Here is a 27,068-nt window from a genome sequence, read left to right on the forward strand (position 1 = left end):
AAAGGGTTTTTCCCCCCTTTTGTTTCTTCCTTCCTTCTTTCCTTCCTTTCTTCCTTTTTTGGTCTGGCAGAATCATACCTCAATTCTCAATTAACAGTGTCAGAAATGAAGTCCTCCCTTTAGAACTAATTTCTGCATTCAGTAGCTGGCTCTAACAGGAATATCTCTCTTGAACTGAAACCACTCACAGGCTGTGCTCCTGGTACTGCAGCCTCTAAGAGGTATGCTAAGCTCACTCTGAGTTGCAAAACTCTACTACTGAATTTATAAATGAACCCCTAAACAATTAGGTGCTAACTAGGTACCAATCTCTTGTTTGTTTGTTTGTTGAGATAGTATTCATATTAAATATACCATTTTAAAGTGTGGAATTCATTGGTTTTAGGATATTTACAACATTGTGCAATCATCAAATTCCAGAACATATCTATCACCATCCTGCAGAATACCTCCTACCTGTTTTGCTTTGTTTTTTCAATTTTTTTAATGTTTGTTTAATTTTGAGAGAGAGAGAGCATGAACAGGGGAGAGGCAGAGAGAGGGAGACACAGAATCGGAAGCAGGCTCCAGGCTCTGAGCTGTCAGCACAGAGCCCGACGCGGGGCTTGAACTCATGGACTGCGAGATCATGACCTGAGCCGAAGTCGGCCGCTTAACTGAGTGAGCCACCCAGGTGTACCAGAATATCTCCTACTTGTCAGCAGCCACTCCCAAATCCCCTCATTTGCTCACAACTACTCATCTGCTTTCTCTCTGTCTTTGCCTATTTTAATAGGAATTTCATATGAATGAAATCAGATCATATGTGACCTTTTGTGTCTGGCTACTTTCACTTAGCATAATGTTTTCGAGGTTTATCTCTCAGTACTTTATTCTTTTTTATTTTTCAATAATCTTCCACTGTGTGAACATAACATATTTTGTTTACCCATTAATCCATTAAGGGGCATTTGGGTTATTTCCACTTTTTTGGCTATTGTGAATAATGTGGCTATGAACAAGTTTTTATATAAACATGATTAGTGTACAAATTCTTGTGTGAACATGTGTTTTTAGTCCTTTTGGATAGGTACCTAAGAGGAATTGCTGGGTCATATACCTCGATGTTTAACATTTTGAGGAATGGCCAAAATACTTTATTTACACAGAGGAAGCACCATTTTTCTCTCCCATCCGCAAGGTATGAAGGTTCCAATTTCTTCAGAGCCTCATCAACTTTTGTTATTTTTCTGAAAATGTAACAAACCCTTATAATTTAACAATAAAAGGGCAATTAATGCAAAAATGGGCAAATAATTTAAATAGTTTTCCAGATAAGATATACAAATGACTAATGAGGTCAGGAAAAGATGCTCAACATTGTTAGTCATTAAGGAAATGCAAATCAAAACTACTTGTAGTTCTCTTGAACTTGAATAGAATATCCTGTAACTGTTTTTTACTTTTCTTGAAGAGATTCATAGTTAGTTCCAAGGCAACTAACTTCACCAAGAAATAAAACACCTGGTGATCCCTGTACTTCTTTGCCATAGGCATTGCTAATCAGTTTACCCATTTCATTATTAACTTGTTCCTTTCTTTCTTTATTCAAATTTGTACTTCATGCCCATTATCAAAGAATGGGTCTGTATTGTTTCCCATATGATTCCTGAATCTATGATAACTTTTTGGCACCATGAAGGAATTAATTCTGTATTTTCAATACAACACTTCACCTTGAAAGGTGAGCAGCATTTGACTACATGTTATTTATGGACTATTGCCAGCACAGTTTTACTATTGTTTTCAGGTCTCCTACCATTTTATAATTTAATCTTAGGTCCAAGAAACCTTCGTTCTTAAATGGGTCATAGTTCTTTTTAAAGACTATTCAAGAGCCTCAATTTTATTTATTTTTTTAATGTTTATTTTTGAGACAGAGAGAGCACGCACGTAAGAGCGTGCACAAGCAGGGGAGGGGCAGGGAAGGCGCAGAGAGAGAGGGAGACACAGAATCTGCCGCAGGCTCCAGGCTCAGAGCTGTCAGCACAGAGCCCGACGCAGGGCTCAAACCCATGAACTGTGAGATCATGACCTGAGCCGAAGTCAGACGCTCAACCGACTGAGCCACCCAGGTGTTCCCAAGAGCCTCAATTTTAAAACCTAATTAAATGTAACAATACAACATTGGATAGAAATAAAAAGGTGACATTGCAGACTATATCACACAAGATAGTAACGTTCTGTATCTAAAATGTATGAAAATTAGAAGATCATCTAATAACACTCAGACACAGACATGTTTCTAATGAAATACTGGGAGAAAAACCTGGACACAAGGAAGTAGTGACCTACTTAGTTTTTCCTGAATGTTTTATCTTTGAGGCCAGAAATTTCACAGGTAACGTTTTGGTTCAAAAGATAATGGGAAGTACTTACAAGAATCATTCCATGTGCATGTTAAAACCTTTTCTTCATGACAGGGCATAATAAGATCATTTTTATATATAAGCCTTGCTCTTTTTTGCATGCCAGTAAGAAAAATACTACATCACATAATTGCTTTAAAAGTGGTCATTAAAAGTGAGAAATATATCTTTACACAACATTTTCACTTTTACAAAATTGCTTTATTTCCCAGTTTGGAAGAATTTGCTGAAGAGTGCACATAGATGTTTGAGAGTAAATTATGAGAGGCCATATTGGCGATACTGATTTTAGAAGCTTATGGTTCTCAGTGGAATTTTGATGAATGTCTTCAATGTATATTTATGCATATTAACAACATTTGAATTCCTCCCTGACTATAGTACTGCCTCTGAAATACTGAGCTTTCAAGCAGACTTAAAAGGTTTCATTAAAGGGGATGTTTTTCATTTCATCTCTGGGCATACACTTGCTCTTTCTCCGCATCCTAGGTGGCTATGTATATGCTAAAGAAAATAATGTAAGCTGTAGCTCCATACTTGCAAATATTAATAACTCTGGCAAGGTTGAAATGCATTTTCTCTTCCTTCCTTCCACCTTATTTTCTTCCACAGTCATCTATCTGCATTACATTGCCTGTTTTGTTTAAAAGGCAGGACTCTTCTCCTTTTCCCCTGAGAATCATTTAAGAAGGTAGAATCTATGCCTTCTTAGAAACCATGGGGTCCCACGTGAGGTAGCCTTTGGTGTATAATCCATTCTCAATCCACCAAACAGTCCTTACTAGTGAAAAATATGCGGGACCAGTATCCATGACTTGATCGTTCAAAGGACTTTTTTTTTTAATTTTTTTGTTAACGTTTATTTATTTTTGAGACAGGGAGAGACAGCATGAACGGGGGAGGGTCAGAGAGAGAGGGAGACACAGAATCTGAAACAGGCTCCAGGCTCTGAGCTGTCAGCACAGAGCCTGACGCGGGGCTCAAACTCACGGATTGTGAGATCATGACCTGAGCCGAAGTCGGATGCCTAACCGACTGAGCCACCCAGCCGCCCCTCAAAGGACTTTTAAAGCAAAATTGACTTATTTTATTAGTAAGAGGCTACCTTTTGCTCTCCCGTATTCTATCTCAACGTGGGATGCGCTATTTGGTATGCCTTTTGATGATTTACATTTGAAAGGGCATGCAAAGTAATTGTAAAGATATTTTCATCTCCCCTCTCTGCTAACAGATTTGAAAAATGAAATGTGTTTCCTCTATTACTGATTTTTATCGCTTTGCCTGTGGCGAATGCAGATTCTTATCTCTTAACTTTTGATGCACATGTCAGCATGTTCCTGTTTCATTCGCTCTGTCATTCAGCAGTGAGCTCAAAACTGATGGTAAAAGTGCAGTGGGATCCCAGAACTGTCCATGACATGCCCGTTCCTCTTCAGCATAATCCACAAGTGTCAGACCGTTTCTCCAAGTTAAAGTCAAGCTGACATCATATTACCTGCCCATTCCCTTGGTCTCAAGGGAGATCAACACACTTGCCATCCTTTGATCTTTCTCAAGGGTCTCTGCAAATTTTCCCAATTTTCTGAAAATAGCAACTGAACCACTAACTCTAGAACACTGTATCAATGGAGACATCTACTGGATCCAAACGTCATGGCTTCTTGGGATCCGCACTTTTTCCTTGCCTTCTCAACTCAGATTTTGAAAGTAGGCACTTTTTCAAGGGAATTTTTAAGCAATAGAGGTTAAAAAAATTGAAATTCACATCAGAAAAAGCCAAAAGCATCAGAGTGAACAGATGAAAAAACACAGATTTTATGTTGTAATACAACCATAATTGATAGTATTTATTGAACTCTCTTTTATGTAGAAGGCAATGTCTTCAGTGCTCTAAACCTATAACCTCATTCAGTTCTTACAACAGGCTAATGGAGGCAGATAATATTATCCTTTCTATTTTACAGATAAGAAAATTAGTAACATACCCAAGATCATATGCTAATAAGTGGTACTATGATTAAGATCAAAGACTCTCTAAGGGCATCTGGGTGGCACAGTCAGTTCAGCATCTGACTCTTGATTTTCACTCAGGTCATGATCTCACTGTTGTGAGATGGGGTCCCAGGTCAGGCTCTGCACTGGGCATTGAGCCTGCTTAAGATTCTCTCCCTGTCCCTCTGCCCCTTCACTGCTCTCACTTTCCCCAAAAAAAAAAAAAATTTAAAGTCTCAAAATTGACACAGCTGCACGACAGAAGACACTGGACTCCTTAATTTAGCCCTGTCTGTGAAACTAGTTCTAAGCCATCTTTGTTGTTGTTGTTGAGTAATTAATTAAGCTTCTTTGGAGGGCATAATCTTTTTTTTTACATGATTTATTGTCAGATTTGTTTCCATACAATACCCAGTTCTCATCCCAACAAGTGGAGGGCATAATGTCAACTATGAATTTCAAGTTGCACATCATTATGAAATGTTCGATACCATCTACCCTCTTCCTCACAAAATCTTTGTCCTAACAACTGAAATAATGTAAAATCTAAAAGAACATAAAACGGTTAAATTGTAAATATTCATAAATGTGTGTGTGTGTGTGTGTGTGTGTGTGTAAACATCCATTTCTCAAACATGTCTGGTAGATATAAAATGTAGATACATTAGGATAGGCAAAAATCATACGCAAGTGAAAGGACAGTAAATGCAAGAGAAAGGCATTTCTTCCCACTGGGAATGGGCAATATTTGTGGAGAAAACCAATGTCCATAAAAACACAGTGAATAAATATTTTGTATATATTGCATAATCTTGAATAAATTGCAGCTGTAGAAGTTGAGGATTATCTGAAAATAGTAACACAAGCAATAGCCATTCTTGACCAGAACATCTTGGGACAAGAAGAGATGGTAGAAACATAAGAGGTTCAGGCCAACGTGACAGATTAAAAAGGACAAACCCCTCCCTGAGTTCAACAAGAGAACTACTGAAGCACTAACGTAGGATTCTAACCAAATTCTGCAAAGAAGAATGAAAAAGTTATACTAGAAATTGGCTGTATATGACTGGTGTGATTAAGGCAATTGTGCTAAGCTAAGTGTATTTTAAAAAATGGTATAGGTATCTTCCCCAAAGTTAAAGGAACTCTCCAGGTATTCTGTTAGAGGTAAATGTCTGGATTTAATAACAATGTCAGTAAAAATAAGTGAGATAAAGCTTTCTGGGGCCAGTCTTAGAACTCTTGGGGATGCATGACTTGGGATGACACCACTAAGGTGATCTGTGCCAGAAGTATTCCCTTTGTGATAGGCACCAATGGGCAAGAAACACCATGTTTCTGTGGGTGGCGTTTCAATGTCCTGCAGGATGTAGCCTTCATAATGCCGGGGCTTGGCATTGGTTGAGGAGAGAGGCTGACCCGCCTGCAATCACTGCATGTGAACCGGAACACCTGTTTGTTGAACTCCGTTTCCATCTTCGTCATCTTTCTGCAGAGGGCACTTTGGGGAGCAGCTTTTTCTGAAGTCAATCTTGTGTGTCTGGTTAGTACAGAAGAATCAGGCCAAGAGGATGGGTTTAATGTCCTTTGCAACACAGAAGACAGTGCACCATAGAAGGACAAAGATAATTGGTCTGCTGGACTCACACTGATGATCTGGAAGTCTAAGTCCCAATGAGAACTGGATCACTGATTATCCAACCTTGGTACCATGCTGCTTTGAGGCCCTTCTCATCTAGAGGCACCCTGTGCCAGGCCCGTCCCCCAAGGAAAAACTTCATCTGTACTGTCGCCATCACCAAGGGCAGCAATGTGGAGAAGAACTGCAGTGGATTGCTCAAAACCAAAACTGCTGGCAGAAAGCCTGGCAGGGAAAAGAGCGTGTGAAAGTGATCTATGGCTCCGAATCATGTTTACCCAAGGAAGAATAAAAAATGTTGAGACATTGCAAGTTTGGTCAAAATTACAGAGCAGTTGAAAAATACTGAAGATGCCACAATTTCCCCCAAATCTACACCAGCCCAAGTTCCAAGTAGCAAACACCAGAACGCGCTAGATGAAATCCAGAGGGCTAGCAGTTGATGGTGACTGAGAGACAAGAAGCTGGTACTTTCTGAGGCTTTTCTTCAAGATGGAGCACCAGTCTGAACCCAAAATATCCTGTAGGTCCAGTCTGGAATTAAATTATGCTCTAAGCACACAAAAACAATTAATGATATTAAAATATCAGAAAATAAATAGGAAGAGGGTGCAATAGAAATTGATACTGAATCTTTCCTCCATCTTCATTGATTTTCACACGGTAGGAGAACCTTGTTTTTTTAATTAGGTATGAGTGCTACCAAAAACAAAACAAAAGTAGGTTAATAAAAAAATACATAACACCAGGAAGTTACTGAATCAGGTAGGTTTCTCTAACAGTATACTACCATAATAAGACTCCTTTTTATCAAGGGTTGCTAGACCAGGGGATGCCACAAAATTCTTTCTTTGACAAATAAAGAAAGCAGACTACAGTCAGGGTCGCTGTTAGCCTTTAAGCATCCTTGGTGCTAACAAGAAAATGACTCCCCCTCTGGGTCAAACAGTCTTTTTGCATATTCAAGCAGGAAAGCAGGTTATGCCTTTGGGCAAATCGAAAAACTGCAAGCATCCCTATGGGTGAATAAAATGCCATGATGGGGCCGTATTGTCAAGGGAGCTGCAAACTGGATTTTAGTTCCCGCTTGGTGCCTTGGAAAGGTACTATGGTGCAGTGAACTTTCCACACAACTGTATGTGACAGCAATGCCTGTACTTTAATCACATTTTTATTAACAAAAATCACAGGAGGTGTAAGTATGAAAATTGGAAGGGTATACTAACCTTTGAACAGTATACTGGCATCTCTGGATTGTGAAATGGTGATATTTTTATTTTCAAATTATCTGTAATTAATAAATTATCACTACAAACCAGTATCATGACTGAAATAAGAAAAATAACAGTAAAAATTATTAATTGTCAAATCCCTTTTCATTTGGGGTCTTCTCTCATACCATTATTTTTTGCCATTTGTTTTCACTTTCTGTTACTGTCTTTTGTTCCACTTGTTAGATTTTAAACGAATGCTGATGGCTGACATTTGTCTGGGATTGTCTAATCCCTGGCATTAGATACTTCTTCAAGTACTGGGGTGTGGAAGAAAGCGGCCTTTGAATCGCGGGTCTAACAGTTTCTAATTTGGTAATATTGGTCATTTAACTATTCAGAATCTCGAACTCCTCATGTATAAAATGTAATCTTTAGGTAGTAGGCTTACTAAAAAGGATACAATTAATATGTATAATATGGCTATGCATAAGAGGTTTTAATAAATTATGTATAATTACTATTACTATTATATCTGAATTTCTTCAAAATTTTGATTATACCCTGAGTAAGAATATTAAAGTCTCTTACAGCTCCCGGTGGCACTAACTGGTCATTCATCTTGGGTGAAACTGTACTTGAAGTAACTCTTAAATTAATAGGTTGGCTTTAAGTAATTGATTTCATTTCTCCTGAGTATATGCAGCTGAATTGGTTAAAGGTTGGGATGAGAATTAGCTCGACAATTGAAAACAGGAAAGAAGTGTTTGTCTAAAGTATCGATAAGCATGAGCTGATATTAAGAATAGGGACAGTTTTCGTGAGTGGTGATGCCACACAGAGGTGGCAGAAGCAGGAAGTGGAGGAGGGGGCAGACGGGAGGTAGAGGGATGCTGGGTAAGACAGCCTGTGCTACCTGCCTGAAATAGAAGTGAGAATAAAGAGTCAACCACCGATCTCTGGGTTGTTGGCTCACTTAGAAAACAGCATGGAAGAGTCAGAGGTCTGGTTTCTAGAGCCACCTGCATAATTTCTGACTTGACAATCTTGAGCCTGTCTCACATTTTCAGATCGCCCGTGTTATTTCTCACATTTGAAAAAATAATGATTTGAGTTCATTAAGGACCAAAAGAGACACGTATACAAAAATTGCATTTTAAACATTCTGTCCACACGTGAGTTAGTATTACGGGCAGTCAGAGTGGTAGTCTTCCTCTCCCTTTGAGGCTTGCTAGATGCTGTGCCAAGAGACCAAGAGGAATACAACCAGGACTGAAGTTGCAATGCATTTCCTAGCGATGTCGATGCGTTCGTTGATAAAACAAGGGCTTATTCACCACCTTCAATTTACACATGGTAGATAGTGATACAGTGTAGGGATGCAGTGGTAAATAAGCCAAGATAATACTCTTCCCTATGGCTACCAGCTATGCTATATAAGTTCTAAGAAGGGAGTTGTAGGATGCTGTGAGATGGGGCCAGGATCTGGTCGGGTAATTCTCAAGGAGGAGACATTTGACACGAAAGCTGAATAACAAAGCTGAGTTAACCAGTCAAAGAGAGGGAGAAAGAGCCTTCTGACAGGGCAGAATGGACACATGCTCCTGAAATGAGAGCTTGTATATGGTAGGAACTAAAAGAAGTTCAGTGAGGCTGAAACATGGAGGCAAAGAGGTTGAGCTAAGATTAAGGTGTAGTCAAGGTCCAGTCCATATAGACATTGCAGGGCTACACTAAGGATTTTGGTCTTGAGGCAGAATGCAATAACCATATATCCAGTTGGTCAAGACTAGTGGCACTGGAGTATGAGAGAAGGACATAGAGAAAAGATATTTAGTTAGTCCTCACAATGGATTTGCTAAAGGTTATGTATTTATGGGTGATAGAACTGGAGGCATAATAAATATTTCCTAACTCTCTGCCTGCGTATTTTGATGGGTAATAGTCCCATTTACTGAGTGCCAGATATGGGTGAAAGATCATGACTTCAATTTAGGCATGATGAGTCCAAAATGCTTTTGAGATATCTAAGGGGAAGTGCTAAGTAGGTTAATGGGAATTCAGGTCTGCCATTCAGGAGAGGAGGTCTGGACTGATGTATAATCTGATCCTTACCCGAGAATACAGGAGTTAGAAGCCACGGGCACAAAGATGGAATTACCTAGGATAAAGAATACAATTAACTATATATATTTTTAATGTTTTTACTTTTTTTTTGAGACAGAGACAGAACATGAGCAGGGGAGGGACAGAGAGAGAGGGAGCCACAGAATCCGAAGCAGACTCCAGGCTCTGGGCTGTCAGCACAGAGCCTGACGCAGGGCTCAAACTCATGGACTGTGAGTTCATGACCTGAGCCGAAGTCGGACATTTAACCGACTGAGCCACCCAGGCGCCCCAAGATAAAGAATACAATTAAAAGGGAAGAACACTTAGACCAAACCTGAGACAAAACGGACTGCTATGTGAGCTATACGGACCTTGCTTAATCTGCTACATAATCTAAATGATCTCTGAAGACTAAATGTCTATAAATTGCATAGTTGGATGCCCACCAGTCCCTAACTCAATTTTCAGAAGCAGATTGTGTCAATTATACTTCTTTTATAGCTTGGAGATACTCTTGCTATGATCATGGCATGTTTTTTAGTCAATCTATTTTGTTGTTATTTGCTACCACTTGAGATTATTAAAAAGAAATGCAGCCTGTTTTAGAGAGCAGATCACTCAGTAAAATTGTGCCTTGGTGCCAGAAATAACATTAAGAAAAATAAATGGAAAAGAACGCAAGATTCTTTGATGTGAAAACTTAGAAAATAGTACACCAAAACGGAATGACAACCTCACCCTGCTTGGGTCCACAAACCACCACACCTTTTCGGGGGCCCATCCAGGACTGTCAAGATAGCAAGAAATAAATGTCTATTAAATGCAGCCATTCTGATTTTGGGTTAACTTGTTATTGAAAACTAATCCTTAATTTCATCCTGAGTGAGAGTGTTGATTTATTGATCTTTTACATGTAAATTATCTAATCATGGTGGACCATCCAGAGAGAGGACTTGTCAAGTTCAATTCAGCCTTGTTCAAATGGAGCTGAGCAGTCGTTTAGATCTACCAGTGAGGGAGCTGCAGTGAATCAATACACTGTATTTATTGTGTATTTATTTTGACATTAAATATATAGGTTTTTTTAAAGTTTATTTATTTTGAGGTGGGGTGGTGCAGAGAGGGGGAGGGAGAGAATCTCAAGCAGGCTCTGGGCTGTCAGGGCACAGCTGGACTTCAGGCTCAGTCTCAAGAACCATGAGATCATGACCTGAGGCGAAATCAAGAGTCAGATGCTTAACCAACTGGGCAACTCAGGCGCCCCTAAAATGGAACATTTTGTCAAGAAAGATTTCATGGAGATTCTGGTAATCCAAGTAATAGAGTAGCATTCATGATCCTATTATCTATCTACCTATCTTCTATCTTTTTTTATTTACTACCTACCTTTATGCTATTTTTGTTGATTGATTAATCAGTGATACACATACAAAGTTAGGTTCTTTCCCTCCAGCTTCAGCTAGGTGAGGTTTTTGTGTGATCCTCATGACAAGTACACAAACATCAAGCGATCAAGGAGAAAGCAGTCCCTTAATCTGTTATTGCTGACATTGATAGGTACTAGATAGTAGCTCTTTATCAGGAAATGTGTTTATAAGTCACTCTAAAAATTTGAAAAAATTTTAAGAACTGTCAAATTTGCAAAAATATGCATAATACTAAAATCAGCTGGAGAAAAACTAGGTGATCTTAGAAAAGAATGAATTGGTAGGAGATGAAAATATGACTCTACAACCATGACAACAAAGAATATTAAAGAGAGAGAACAATGGAAAGGAAAATAGTGAAATAGTATCAGATGTGAATATAACTAACAGGCATTAATTAAGTTGCAGGAACAGAACATAATAAATAATAGAGAATTTTACAAAACAGACATTATAATGCAAAATACATGCAAGAGAGTTAAGCCCATTTAAAAATAATAGGACTTTGAGTAACTATGAAGTTGCCCTAGAGATAGATAGTGAAACCTTGGATTGCGAGTAACCTGTTCTGTGAGTGTTCCACCAGATGGGCGAACATTTCTAATACATTTTAACCTGACAAACGAGCGATGTCTTGTAATTGTGAGTAGTCCATGTGCCGAATGTCACATGATTGCAACTGAGCCAGTGGTTCTTGAAATTTGTTGTGATATACACGTGCTTTGGATTATAAGCATGTTTCTGGAATGAATGGTGCTTAGAAACCAAGGTAAGCATATTAGGAACCAAGTTATTTGGAGGCCAACATTGAAAGACCTGGGTGGCTCAGCTGGTTAAGCATCTGACTTCAGCTCAGGTCATGATCTCACGGTTCATGGATTCAAGTCCTACAACAGGCTCTGTGCTGACAGCTTGGAGCCTGCTTGGGATTCTCTCTCCCCCCTCTCTGCCCAACCCTGCTTGCACCCTCTCTTTCTCTCTCTAAAATAAACATTTTTTTAAAAAATAAAGAATATTTAGGGGCGCCTGGGTGGCGCAGTCGGTTAAGCGTCCGACTTCAGCCAGGTCACGATCTCACAGTCCATGAGTTCGAGCCCCGCGTCAGGCTCTGGGCTGATGGCTCAGAGCCTGGAGCCTGTTTCTGATTCTGTGTCTCCCTCTCTCTCTGCCCGTCCCCCGTTCATGCTCTGTCTCTCTCTGTCCCAAAAATAAATAAACGTTGAAAAAAAAAATAAATTAAAAAAAAAAAATAAAGAATATTTAAACAGTGAAATAATAGAGAAGTTATTTGTGGGTGATACCAGCAAGAAAAAAAAAAGGATAATCCTATTTTTAAATTTTTTTTACCGTTTATTTATTTTTGAGAGAAAGAGACAGAGTGTGAGTGCTAGAGGGGCAGAGAAAGAGGGAGACACAGAATCCGAAGCAGGATCCAGGCTCTGAGCTATCAGCACAGAGCCTGACGTGGGGCATGAACTCAAGAGCGGTGAGATCATGACCTGAGCTGAAGTCAGTCACTTACCTGACTGAGCCACCCAGGCACCCCAATGATAATCCTATTTTTAAAAAGTTTTGACAATTATAAAATACTTACTTTTAATTTTTTTTAATGTGTATTTATTGTTGAGAGACAGAGGGAGACAGAGTGTGGGTGGGGAAGGAGCAGAGAGAGAGAGAGAGACATAGAATCCAAAGCAGCTCCAGGCTCCAAGCTGTCAGCACAGAGCCTGCCTTGGGGCTCGAACTCACATACTGGGGAGATTATGACCTGTGCTGAAGTTGGAGGCTTATCTGACTGAGCCACTCAGGCACCCCTAAAATACTTATTTTTTAAAAAGTAGTGAAAATATGGGTAAAAGGCTATGGAGTTTTGAATAGTAGTTGGAGAAATAAAAGAGAAAAAGGAAACATTATTAACCAGTTAACCCATAATATTTTCTGACATAGACATCCTTTAAAAACCCACCTTTAGGAAAGAATGATTTTAAATGGATGTTGATATTCTTTCTGGTAAGCAAACCAAACAAGCTAGAAAACATGAAACCAAAAATATTGGTGTAATCATCAATATATGTTCTTTGACCAGATGTCTGTTTAATAGCATCCTTGGATTTGGGAAAGTAAATACAGGTTACAAAGTTAATTTGGACTTTGCTTTAATGAGAAATAGGGATTTGATTGTTCCAAAGCCAGGAATTATTATAACTCTAATACTGGCTAACATTTATTAAGGGATTTGTGTCAGCCACTGTACTAAGGATTTTACATGCTTTAGCAGGAACTATGATTAAACCAATTTTTACAGGTGAAGAATCTGAACATAGACATTTTAACACAGTAGCCAAGGTTGCTCAGAAATGGATACTTGTCAGACTGCACAGCGGGACGCCAGAGCCAGCATGCTCCCCCCTCTGCTGAATCTGGTGATACTAGGAAGAGAGACAGTGGAAACTTGGCCTACAGCCTTATAGTACTGAATTGCTTCTATCTATATAGGAAAGTGTGTGGTTCCCACTTTATTATATTTTATTTTTGAGTTTGACATTCATGTAGCAAGGAATCCAGCAGCACTAACTGTAATGCCAACACAGTAGTGTTCATATACTGGACAGGCAGGCTTGAGCCGATACGTAAGGTAGCTGTGGTTTACCTCCAACAATGTGCAGCCACCACATACATAGGAGAGAGGCTCCCTCAGACAGGCCTGCTTTCATAGGACACCCAGAAGGAATGGTCTCACAAATCATCATGTCGAATACTAATAAAACTAATACCAACAATGACAAAAATAACAAACTCCAGGTAGAATTTTACTGAAACCTTTTCAGGCATACTGAGGAGGGAGTTAGCATCTCATGGTTCAGAGTGAAGTTCTCAACAATCACTTAACCATCTCTACTCTCTAATTTTTCTTTTCCTTTTTTTTTTAATGTTTATTTTTGAGAGACAGAGACAGAGCACAAGTGGGGGAGGAGCAGAGAGAGAGGGAGACACAGAATCCGAAGCAGGCTCCAGGCTCCAAGCTGTCAGCATAGAGCCCGACACAGGGCTCAGACTCACGAACCATGAGATCATGACCTGAGCTGAAGTAGGATGCTTAAGTGACCAAGCCACCCAGGCACCCCTACTCTTTATTTTTTCTAAGATCACTCCAATGTTCTTAAAAGTTTTCATTGTCTCTCTTTTCCTTCCCTTTCAGCTCTTTTCAGGGCCCCCTCAACCTGTGTTTCCTCTTCTCCCTTAACACCGAATCATCTGCTGAGTGTTTCTCTTTGTCTTTTATGTAGCACAATGTATCCCTCTCCTCCATCCACGGTTTTGCATGGTCATCTATCATTTCCCTTAACAAAAAGTATCTCAGGAGTAACTCATTTAAGAAGATTCAGGGTGAGCGGCTCCCGAGTGATTCAGTAGGTTGGCTGGCATACTCTTGATGTCAGCTCAGGTTCATGAGTTCAGGCCCAATGTCAGGCTCTGGGATGGGTGTCGAGCCTGTTTGAAATTCTCTTTTCTTTAACTGCTTGCCTGCGTACCTGCACTCGCTCCTAAAAAAAAAAAAAAAAAAAAAAAAAAGAAGGTGCAAGGTGGTGGGGATGATAACTTACCACATTTTCTCCAGTCACACTTGTGACTTTCAGGATCTGAATGGATACATGTCACCTCCTGTTATCCAGTTTCTCATGCCTTTTGTTCCATCCACACTGACCTCTGTGCTGACCCTTGGACCTGCCAGGCACACCTTTGTTTTGTTTTCTCTCCCTGAAATGTTTCCCACAAGGTTCATTTCTTTATCTTCTTCCTCTTTCATCAAAAGTGATCTTCCAAGAGAGACTCAAAAATCTCAATCTCTGACATTTCCTGCTGGCTTTCTTTGCAACACTTAACCACTTTCTAACAGAGTATGTATTTTACTTCCATGCATATTTTACATTTATTTCCCTTCCAGAATTTAAAGCATAGGAAGGTAGGAACTTCTGTCTTCTTTTGTACACACTATGTCTTCAGAGCTAAGAATAGGGCCGGGCAGGCAAAGCTCGTTACATATTTGTGTTTGAATAAATTGTATCTAAGTGCCAAAACGTTGCTGGTGGGTACATTTTCAACTAATGACTGATTGACTTACTGAAGAAACAAGCAAACTTGCAGGGAATCAGAGAATTTAAGAATTTAAATCAGAGAATTGAAGTGAGTGGAATCTGAGAGTTGAGAGATCATATGCTTCATCCATCCAGTTTCACAGATAAGGAGATCGGGACCCAGATTGTAGGGATTTATAGATCCAGTGACCCTCACCCCACAAGTGAGAAGCAAGATTGCGATGATTATATAGTCATCTGACCTCTGAGTCCAGTGCCCTGTGACATGTGTAGATACATATTAGAAAAAGAATTAAATATATTTTATATTATTCTAAGGTTTATTTTATCAGATATTGATCAGAACATTTGAGTAAACCTCCCTGAATCTTAGCTTAGTGTCACATTCATTTTCAGGGCTTAAGCCTGGGTCGCTCCTGGCTTGGGCTGGTTTATTGTCAAAGCCCCTGCAACTTGTCTTTCAGCTGCTGGATATTACTTCTCACTGTATGAGCCACGGGTGATCTTTTTAATTCCACTAAGCTGCTGAAGCTAATAAAAGTAAAGGTCTTTTTGCCTCTGTAGCACTCCCGTTGATGCAGAAATGTTTCTTCTATGTTCTCTTGCACTAAATCCTCTCGTTTCTTAATTATCCAGAGGATGGAAAACCAAAAGAAAAGAGCATTTGTGCCCAGCCCATATTGGAACAGGGGAAAATAGTTTCCAAACTATTTCTACTTTTAAAATAGACTTAACAAGTAGAAAATCTCTTTCGCTTCAATCTTCTATATTATTTGCCATTTAAAAGTGACTCAGAAATGATCTTCGTTTTTGGCATGGGCAAAAGAAAAACCCTGGGCTCTTGTTGTTTACATTGATGGTGATAATGGACCATTTGTTGCTTTTTAATTATTGTATACTTCATAGCAGAGTGGACTATGTTCTTTTTTTTTTTTAATTTTTTTTTCATCGTTTATTTATTTTTGGGACAGAGAGAAACAGAGCATGAACGGGGGAGGGGCAGAGAGAGAGGGAGACACAGAATCGGAAACAGGCTCCAGGCTCTGAGCCATCAGTCCAGAGCCTGACGCGGGGCTCGAACTCCCGGACCGCGAGATCGTGACCTGGCTGAAGTCGGACGCTTAACCGACTGCACCACCCAGGCGCCCCTGGACTATGTTCTTAAAGTCAAATGTAATTAATGGTTTCAAGCCTAAGAGAGGCATAATGATAACTCAGTAATTCCGTCCATTCAGAGATAAGGAAACAGGTAAAATATCTTGTCTGAGGGCACATAGCTAGAAACTGGCAGAATTTAGGTTTTAATTCAGATCATTCTGATTCTAATAGCTAAGCACTTTTGACTATAGTATGGCCATAAAGGAGAGTTGTCGTTCCCCTGTAGAGTAGTATCAACAGCTCCCAAGCTATTTTGAAAGAACTTTTATTTATTTTAAACATTTAAATTGGATTCTGGATGCAGAGACTCTCAAGACTGAAAAATCTCTGGCGTCCTCTAAGCCATCCTCTCTTGGCAGCTTTGATCTCTAACACAGTGTCTGGGCCACTGAGCATCTGGTATCCTACTGAACAATTTGAGGGATGGGGAACTTAGTCATTACCTCCCAAATAGGATTCAGTATAATTCTGACTACTAGAAGAGTCATTTATTTTGATATAAGTTCTACATCTCTAAAACTTTTGAGTTGTTGGAACCAAAATATATCCAGTTCATCGAGACTATGTTTTAATTCTCTCATTTATCAACCTCTTCCAGAGTAAAGAATCAGAACAGAGCACAATACCTTCAGACCTCACTGTAATAATATATTTGGCGAGGGGCATGGCCCCAAAATTAAAATGCTGGTTAGTGGTACAAGGAGGTTCAGGAAATTTAACCGTGATGGACTTGGGGTCCAAAGGTCTGTCTTGTGATACAAATCTACCTTGATCCCTGCTGTGCTTTGGTGCCACCTGGTGGTGGATGCTCTTTGACAGATGCTTTGATGTTTGCGCTGGGTACTCCGGTTGATTAGAAAAAAAGCAGACTTAAACAATGACACAAGTTAAGTTCATTATAACAAACTGATAATTTCAGAGAATAAGAACAGTGGTAAATAGAATAGAACAAAAATATTTTATTGAGAGTGGAAGTAAGGAAAAGCCTCTTTGAGGAGGTGACATTTAAAACTTAAATGATTATAGGAGTCAGTCTAACCACACCCCCCACCCCAACCCCAGTTAATGGTAAGGGAAGTAGCAGATACAAAGATCATCAGGAATATAGAAACAACGTATTTAAAAAACTGCAAAAAGCTCAATGAGGCTGACAAGTTGTTAATAGAAGGAGCTGTTGATAGGAGGGTAGTTGTTAACTGCAGAAGTAGCCAGAAGCCTGAACTTGAAGGATCTTAAAAAGATTTGAGGTGTGAAGGATCTTGAAAAGATTTGAGGTTCTCAGACTGCAGGGGGAAGCCATTAAGGTTGGGATTGATATTACTGAAGCGAGACCAAGAGTAAAAACAGGGAGACCAGTTAAGAGATTATTGAAATGGTTCCGCTGAGCCAGGCTTATGGCTTGAACTAGAATGGATAAAAATAGACACATTGGCTGATTTGGGGGGAATTTGCTTTCTCTTGATTCCATTTTGTTTTCTCTTTTTCTCTTATGTGGTTTATGCACACATAATGCCCTGCATTTTAGAATGAAGAAAATGAGGTAATTAGAAGCACAACTGATTGAACTAAAACCACAGTTTTTTGGAGTTTGTTTTCATTTGTCTGTTTACCTAGATAGACCCTCAGAGATAACTCTCTGAGTTGTATACATTAAAAGTCTATCATTATTTGTGTCACGTTAGAGAATAACAGGAAACACTTCTGATGTCACATTGGCCATCTGACTTCCAAGCAGGTACCAAAGAAGAGAATGAAAATGGGGCTTAGAAAGAATCTTTTCTTCCTTCCTTATTCTACCAAGGGGTTCAGCTTCCTCTCAGGTGTGAATAAGGAAGGTGCACACAGAGGCAGCATAATTTCATAAGTAAGAACACGGGTTCTGATACAAGACTGCTTCACCTCTGTTCCACGTCTTCCACTTGGTTGGGCAAGTTACATAATCTCTTAATGCCTCAGTTTTAAATCTATAAAATGAAGATGAAAATGGAACCCACTGCATGGAGTTGTTGGGATAATGGAATGAGTAATATAAAGTAGGTGTTTAGAAGAGCGTCTGGCATATAAGCCTTGTGAAAATATGCTAGCTTTTAAGTTTGTGAAAGATCAGTATGCGGTTGTTAAATAGTTTGAAAAGTTGTCACCAATAAGAGGGTTATATATTTAAAGTAAGCATAAAAGTACACTGTTTCACTTTTTCTATGTGCAACCTGGAGATGAGTCACGTACTGGAAATACTTTCTTGCCAACTTGAACACCCAAAAAATCCAACATCAGCAAAAGGGCAAAATGAAGAAGGAAAATGAAAGGAACATCTAGGGTTTCCACTTACGTCCTCTTTTCTATTAAGAATTTGAAGGGAGAGGCTCTTGGTAGATGTTTGCTATTTTCCAAAGATGGAAATCTGTTGGAGGAACCTCTACACTTAAGAGCATTTTGACACCTCTAATTAGTGTATTGCAAATAAAGAAGTAAACAAATAAGACAAGGCAGGTCATGGACTTTACAGTGACTAACCTTAAATACAATTAAAGACATAAACTCTATGATGCGTTTTCTCTTAAAGAATTTTAAGAGATGCTAGAAAATAGTTTTGTCTGGATAACTGAGTTGGATTGTAAACAACAGTCTGCAAGAGTCATATTTCCCAAGATGGCACTCTGATTTTTTTTTTTTTTTTTTTGTAAACCAGCAGACCGCTTTGGCAATAGCCAAAACATTCAGGAATAACTGTTAATGACATAGCCAGATGTGCCTTAGAGAATCAACTGTCTGGCCAAACCACCAAATTCTACAGAAAGGGAGAATGAGCTCAGCAGGTAGAAAAAATTCCATCATGCATGATGTATGCTAGGAATATTATTGTGACTCAATAGCATGGTCTTTATTTCCTATTGGGTTTAAAACTCTTCCTTAAAGAAGCCCGTTTTCTTCCAGTGTTGCTGCAAGATAACAAATACACCTTTCTAAGTCATAGCCTGGTGTCCTGAAAGCATTCACCTGTTTTCAGCAGGCTTGATTCATTTCCAGGGCACCCTGTACTCAGTGGTGGGTACTCAGTGGTGATTCTCCCTGATTACAGAAGACAAGCCAGAATTAGTCATTCAAATGTTTTGTTACATAAGAGCTGTTTTACTATGTTTTGTTTATTAAGAATTTATTTTTTAAACAAAATATGATTTGAAGATACTTCGGTAAGGAAACACTGGGTTATCCTTATATTAGCAGGGAATGCTTTCTCACTTCTTGGAACCTCCTCAGGCTTCCCCTTGAGGTTCTTTACCAGAGGAGGCCTCTCCCTTCCTGTCTCTCTCTCCTCAGAGGAGGTGGAGGAAGAGGATTTATCTGAATAGAGAGTTTGAGAGCTCATTCAGGGCAACTTCTTTGTTTCTCTGTGTTTCTGTCTGTTTCAGTGTCTCTCCCTCCATTTCAGCCAGATGCTGGCAAGAAGATGCATTCTCAGCTGTACCTTTTCCCACAAGAGCTTTTCTTGCCTGTAGGTGTTTTGCAATCTCATCTGCTTTCTGTTATGCAGTAACCTTATCAGATTAGGTTCTGGGTGGGGGTCGGAGAAGAGGAGTGAGAAGGATCAGGCAGTTTGTTTTTGAAAAGGAAGTACATTCAGTACAGAGGCATGGAAGTAAGTCCACTTGAGCTATTGATGCCAATGAGTGCCTAATTGCTACCGGAGTGGGATAGGGCTAGGATGTCTCAGGGATGAAGGAATGAGACTCGAGGGGTATCCACTGGCTTATAAAGTATCTCCAGCGTTTGAGCAAGGTGGAGCAGGTGTAGTTGTAAGGGCTGTAACGCTGATTAGTAAGCTGCTCTGTGCCATTTATACACCAAGGGAAGAAAATGATAGTGGCAGAGGACTTAACTCTTAGGTCAACATGTGAAAGCTGAAAGGCCTCCATGGTAGCATTTAAAGACCTCCTCATCTCCTGAAGTCACAGGGCGGACCATTGTAAAGTTCAGTCCCAGGACCTGGTTTTCAGACTAGCAGATTTACAAAGATGGTTGAACTAACAGCCCTCAAAAGTTTCCTTGGTTAATGTCAAAGCACTGATAAAGGAATGAGATCTTGAGATACGGACGAAGAATGTGTAGATGACTGTCCTGGACACCCAGACTCTCAGCTCTACCCTGAGCCTTCTAAGCCAACAGGAGTGTCTCCTTCCCCTTGCTGTTGGACAGCACCCTCTCCTTGCTTGGAGACAACTTAAAGTCCTCATGTGAGAGATGTGCCTCTCAAGGTGTCTCTGGCCTCAAAATCTGCCCTAACATCCCCCATGGCTTCTGAACCACAAACTAGATTCAGTCTCAATGTGGCCTGACCAGGGAAATATTGGGAGGAAATAGGTTATTCATCAAAAATATCTCAGGGGGCACCTGGGTGCCTCAGTTGGTTGAGTGTCTGACTTTGGCTCAGGTCATGATCTCACAGTTCGTGAGTTCGAGCCTTGCCTCGGGCTCTGTGCTGACAGCGTGGAGCTTAGAGCCTGCTTCGGGTTCTCTGTCTCTCTCTCTCTCTGTGTCTATCTCTCTCTCTCTCTGCCCCTCCCTCGCTCACGCTCTTTCTATCTCCAAAATAAATAAACATTAAAAAAAAAAATTTCAGGACCTAGTTAATGTGTACTGGCAGGGACCAAAAGAGCATGCTGGGTACTGGATAAGGATACCTATAATTTAAGGTTTAATGTCTTACCAAGTATACTTCTAGCTTTTCCTAACAGGCTGCCAATATAGCTCCTTGAAGTTGGGGGGAAAAAAATGATAGCTGGAAAAGCTGGAAATGCATGGATAAATACTAACAAAAAGCTCAGACAACTAGTCATGTCAGAAAAGATTTATTAGGTAACACCAGCGAAGGGTTGACTGTGTTTCCCAGAAGGTCCCAAAGGAAACTCCCATTCACTTGAGTCTTAGGAATCTTCTAGTGAAGGAGGACCAGCATGATAAAGAAGCTCAGATGGCTGTTCTTTGTAGGCAGGGCAGAGAGTATGCTCTACTCTTAAGAGTCTGGGTTCCCTCAAGGTAATAGGATTCCAGGCTAGCAAAGGCCATGTGGCAGCACTTAATGATCAGAGTCTAGATGGATGCAATTACTATCATGGGCAGTACTGTCAGAGCCAACCAGGGAGCCCTGACCCATAGGGATCGGTCAATGGTAATGATTTATAGACCATGGTGATCGTAGGGTCAAGATAAATGGGCAGCCAGCAAAAGTATACTGTAACATCTAAAATAAAAAATGCTCAATAGTGTAAGAAGAGAAGGCTTATGTCAGCCATAGCAAAGTTATGATCCCTTGCCAGTTTCCATACATGAGCCAGTTCTTAGACCTGGAGTTCAAAGACTTAAAAACTAACTTCCTTTGAGGAAAGATTCTTAAATGTCTATGTAATGTTTATATTGTGATTCTCTTAGTCCTCCTTCTTGGGAACCTATGACCATTTCACAGGTAACATGTATTCTACGGGGAAAGGAATATCTTTCAGGGTAGTTTGATATAGCGTGCGAGAGGACTTTAAAGGAGGGTATAAAAACATCATCATGTCTCCCCTGCAAGAGTGCAGGGGGGCCAGTGATAGTGTCTTGGCTCAAAGTTGGTCTCACAGTGGGCCCAGTATGTCATTTTTCCTGGTCTCTGAGTGCACAATTGGTATGGATATACTTGGTAGCTCGCTGTACCCTCATGCTGTTTTTCTGGCCTGTGGAGTAAGAGCCAGAAGGGGAGAAGAGGCCAAGTAGAAGCTCTTGAGCTTGCTGACTTTGGCCAAGATAATAAGTCAGAAACAATACGTCATTCTATGTGCAATTACAGGGATCAGTGCTAACCTCAAAAACATAAAAGGATACACATTACTATTATATCCCCATTTAACCTACCAGTCTGCTTGTACAAAAGTGAGATGAATTATGGCAGATGATGTGAAACTATTTATTGGGTAACATGGAAGGCTGTTACTTTAGAATGGGACTTCTCGGTATGTTCAACCTGCATTACCAGCCCTGCTGCTACTTGGGCCATATGTCATGGCAGATCCTATGTGCTGGAGATTTCTTGATAAGGATGCCATGTACGTTTTCTGCAAGCCCCAAAAGAAGCATCATAGCATAGACACCTCATACTTCTGGAACAATATGACATCATCTACTACAGGGAACTTTTCATCTTTTGAAAATTAACTCCTTGGGGTGCCTGGGTGGCTCATTCAGTTAAGCATCTGAATCTTTATTTCAGCTCAGGTCATGATCTCATGGTTCTTGAGATTGGGCCCCACATCCAGCTCTGTGCTGACAGTGTAGAGCCTGCTTGGGATTCTCATTCTCCCTCTCTCTCTGCCCCTCCCTTGCCCTACTCTGCTACTGGACCATAACAGATGCTTGACATCTATGGTACATGTCCATCTGTATCTGGGTTTTGTCGATCCACCAAGTAATCATATTGAAGGTAAAGCATATGAAGGAAATGATACATTCAAGTTCAGACCCAAAGGAGCCTGGAGGGCAGAAAGAAGTTAAAGATAATCCAAATTTCCTCTTCCAGACACTTTCCTTATTGCACTAATGCAGTTCCCTATGACCAGCTGACAAAACATGATGGGTTTAGGCTGTCATGTTGGCAAAATTCAAGAGTGTATTGCTGCTTTAATCGCACTCAAGATTGTCCTGAAAGATATCAGTGAGGCAAAATCCTCCTATGGGCAGAACTTTGAATGGTATACACAATCATCAAGTAGGTATGGAAGGGAAGTGATCTGAGGTAAGACTATGCATGTGCCTATATCCCTGACACTCTGACTATATCCATGGCAGCACAGTACTTGAAAAATTGGCCTTTAAACAGAGTACTCAGAACATCAAGGATAAAGGTTTACACATGTATGCTAAAGGCTGCCCAGCTAGTATACATTTACTACCATTGCTGAATCTCAATCAAAAGAAAAAAAAAAAAAAAAAAGGTGTTAACCTCCCAATATGGCACCGTTCTTCAAGAAACCGAACAGCCACTGGGTGGCAAGTTGAAAATCAGACCTCTTTCAGCCTGGAGGGATGGATACATGTTTGAGTGTATGTTTTTTCCATCTTTTCCAGTGTTAAGGGGGCAGCACAACTCTATATGTCTGAATACCTAGAAAGCTTCCAACCTCTTCCACTTTTTGCTTCTTCTGGCAAAGCTGGGGTAACATATCCACATTGTTTGCCTGTTTTGCTCACTGACAAAGCCATAGTCCAACAGAAGGGAACGGTATTTCCCTCATACACCTTATGTCAGTCAAGCTAGTTTCAGAGACCAAAGGCTGCCTAGAGACTCTTGTAGACCCAGAGGTTTGGGTCCAGCATGAGTGCAGAGCAAAATCCTGGTCAATTCTGTTCAGTGCTTATCTCTGCTGAACTTCTGTACTGCTTCTCGAGTAAGATGCACACAAAAACAAGGTCTGTGGGAGACTCACCACTCCTTTACAGACTCATGTTGCCCAAGACTGACTTATTCAACTGTCCTTTTCTGCTAGAACAAACAAGTAAAAGTTAACAATATAGAAAGCTTGGTGACATTTTCCTCTAGCATCCCCAAACTGAAGAAGATGGTAATTAAGTCATTTCCTGTATAATAAACACAGCAAAATATTAAAGTGAAGCTAATCAGCCTGAGGAACATTACTAAATAGGAAGGGGAAGGAAGGGAGGGAGATAAATCACTCGTGGGTGCCATTGGGAGGAAATAAGGCAAGTAAGACTTGAAGTTTGTGTTTGGTAATATTCTAATTACAGCTACCCACTGTGGTGCAGAGTAAATTTAATTTTTATTACCCAAACGCAGCCTTCTGTTCTCACTGTGATAAGCATTACCCTAAGAACTAGCTTATGGTACTCAAACGGATTGACTTTTGGGGTTGGTGTCCTGAGGTGTCTTAATAATTTCATCCTCACATAAGAGAGTGCAGAGGAATACCTGGATGGATAAAGTATCAATGGCAATGTCATGGCAGATGTGGTGGGAATAACATTGTGCCTTATTCTTTCCATTTAAAAACCGTATTTGTTATAATATGTTTTCTCCTTTGCTTTGCTTTTGCTGGATGAATTCGGTTTTTCCTCCTCTTTCTTGTCTTGTACTGGCAACTTGATATTACTATTATAGAGTTCTACTTTTCTAATGGCTAACTTCCTATTTCTAAGTACTAGCATTTCATTCTATACTTCTCGGTTGATGAAACAAATTTAAATAATATCATTCCTGGCAGTTTATTCCCCAGGCATCAAAAAGAGTTCTGATATGAAACCCAGCCTCCACTGATTGCACAGGTATGGGAGTGAGCAGAGGGGACGTGTGTCACATGACAGTTTCTGGGTGAAAACCATCCAATATTGGTGGCTGTGGTGGGGGTTGTTGAATGATTCAAGGGCAAACACAAGAGCCAGTGACTCAGATTGCCTCAGTTCTTGTGCTTTTATTACAGTAAAACCTTGGTTTGTGAGCATAACTCATTCCGGAAACATGCCTGTAATCCAAAGCACTTGTATTTCAAAGTGAATTTCCCCATAAGAAATAATGGAAACGCAGAAGATTTGTTCCGTAACCCAAAAATATTCATATAAAATGATTATAATACTGTAATACAATACAAAATAATAAAATAGAAAATATAAAGAAAAATAAACAAATTAACCTCAACTTACCTTTGAAAACCTTCATGGCTGGTGTGAGGGAGACAAGAGAGAGGAGGGTTATTGTGCAGGACAACTCTCACTATCACTAACAGAATCACTGCTATCTATCGGCTCAATGGATTCTTCTGCATGGGGCCATTGTATTCACTTGCACAGATGATGACTACAGTACAGTATTAATAAACTCTTGTTCCATACTGTATTTAATGTAACTGGCACTATGGCAGTAGAGGAAAGGGTCTGTATCTGCAGGCAGCCTGACCTAGAATGAAGCAAAGCATTCCTAAACTCACTCTTATAGGGAAAAGCAAAGGAGTGTCCATAGATGCTTTGAAGTGACAATAACTATGCTAGTGTCAGTTGCTGGCACCTTCCAACATATCTGAAAAATCACTGATTTTTGGCAAACACCATGGCCTGAGACCAAGCATCTGAGGATGGGAGACGATCACCCACAGTCCTGCAGGGGGAGACAGAGAGAGAACAAGAGGAGTACCATTGGCTCAGTTGTGATCATGTGACGTTCGGTGTCACATACTACTCATATTACAAGACATTACTCGCTTATCAAGTTAAAATTTATTAGAAATATTGGCTCATCTTCCAGAACACTCACAGAGCAAGTTACTCGCAATCCAAGGTTTTATATGTTTGCATTTTTCCCCCCAGACCCTGCTGTACTTTCTCATCTTGTGGTTATTGATAGGTCCTGCTTTAAAAAAAAAAAAGAAAAAAAAATCCCTGAACTTTTGGATTTGTGTCTTTTTTTTTTTTTTTTGGAATTTCAGAGTTTCCTCATCTAGATTTTGAGACCAAATTGTTCCTGTCCGCTCTGTGTTTTTAAGGAATTCCCCATTTTGCTTGTTTTGTTGTGCCAACATTTCCTGTTATTGGAGCCCCTATGAGTTAGACTTGATATTTAATCTGTAATTGAAGCTGCATTTTTTTTAAGGAAGGCAAAGTCATGACATACATGGCTATTGTGGTCTCTATGCTAAAATCCAGAGAAAGGGATTGATTGAGTAAATGAGAAAACAATAGATCATTGGGGGTTATTTATATTTTGTTTGTGAAATGCGATTGATACAGAAACTCACCAAATGTTTCCGGAGGCAGTGTGCCTTAGATCAAATTTGAACATCATATAACTCATACTCAGTACTTCGTTTAATGCAAAAACAGCACAAACATTTAGATTTTATTTTCAAATAGTTGTAAAAATCACTCAAGGGGAAGATGTTGATCCTCATGACGTCTTGCATTTATTATTTTTATTCTCCTAGCCACTTGCTTTCCTTTTTCTTTGCAGTCAAACATGCAGGGTCTGTCAGTCATGAATCCGCCTTTTTGCACTACCTTTTTTGTTTTCTACATTGGCATATTCCACTTAGTTCTTACTTTCCACTGTATCGCTGTGTTGGAGGCTAGTTGTGAACAGAGAGTTGGAGCTGACTCCGTGTGTGTTTACCCAGAATTTCACCACCCACTGTTCCTTGTCATTAATTGAAAGAGAAAATAGAAGCTAACAGGAACCAGAGTTGATGTGGCTTACAAAGTTAATGAAGTGGAGGAAATATGAAGATTCGGGAGATGAAGGACGACGCACCCCATGAATTACAGAAATAACTACTCCGAATTGAACAAGTTCCTGATGTTTTTTTGGATGCATATTCTTAAAATATCAAGGGCTGTGTACAAAAACACAAAGTAATTAGAAATCCAGAAAAATTAATGGAAGTAGATTCACTTTGCCACAGAAGGAAGAGAATCAGGAGTTTGGAAAGAGTTGATTTAAAAAAGATTGGTACGATACGAAAGAGAATTAAGAAATAATGAAGAGAGAAATGTATGTCTCGAAAGCACTTAGGCTGTGATATAAGAGGTCAGTACTTCAGTGCAATAAAATCATGTAACTAGGAGATATCAACCAATATATGGCTCTAACCACCTATGCATAAAAACCAGTCATCTCTACGAACATAACAATGTAAATATGTTTTGGGGGGGATTTTTTTTTAAGTGAATAGCACAACAATTCAAGGGAAAACAGCTTTATTGAGTAAGATGTTTTGATAAGCTTGCTAACCGGGACAAAAGCATTTCAGGTTAGTTCCCAGTTGAAAGAGAAAGCAATTCTGCAACATAAAAGGTGGGGGAAGTAAAGGGATGCTCAGTGTTGCCCTAAAGGGTGGAGAAAATGGTTAGTATCGCTGACAAAACACTTTCAAAAGACCAGACATATCTAGTGAGAATTTACCAAATTATTTGTTAGTGACTTTTACTTAAATCTTTTCTTTCATCTCACCCATAAAATTTTCAACAAATTCTCAGTTGCTCACTAATGCTTTTTG

Source organism: Prionailurus bengalensis, chromosome A1 (assembly GCF_016509475.1).
Source record: "Prionailurus bengalensis isolate Pbe53 chromosome A1, Fcat_Pben_1.1_paternal_pri, whole genome shotgun sequence".
NCBI lineage: Eukaryota > Metazoa > Chordata > Mammalia > Carnivora > Felidae > Prionailurus > Prionailurus bengalensis.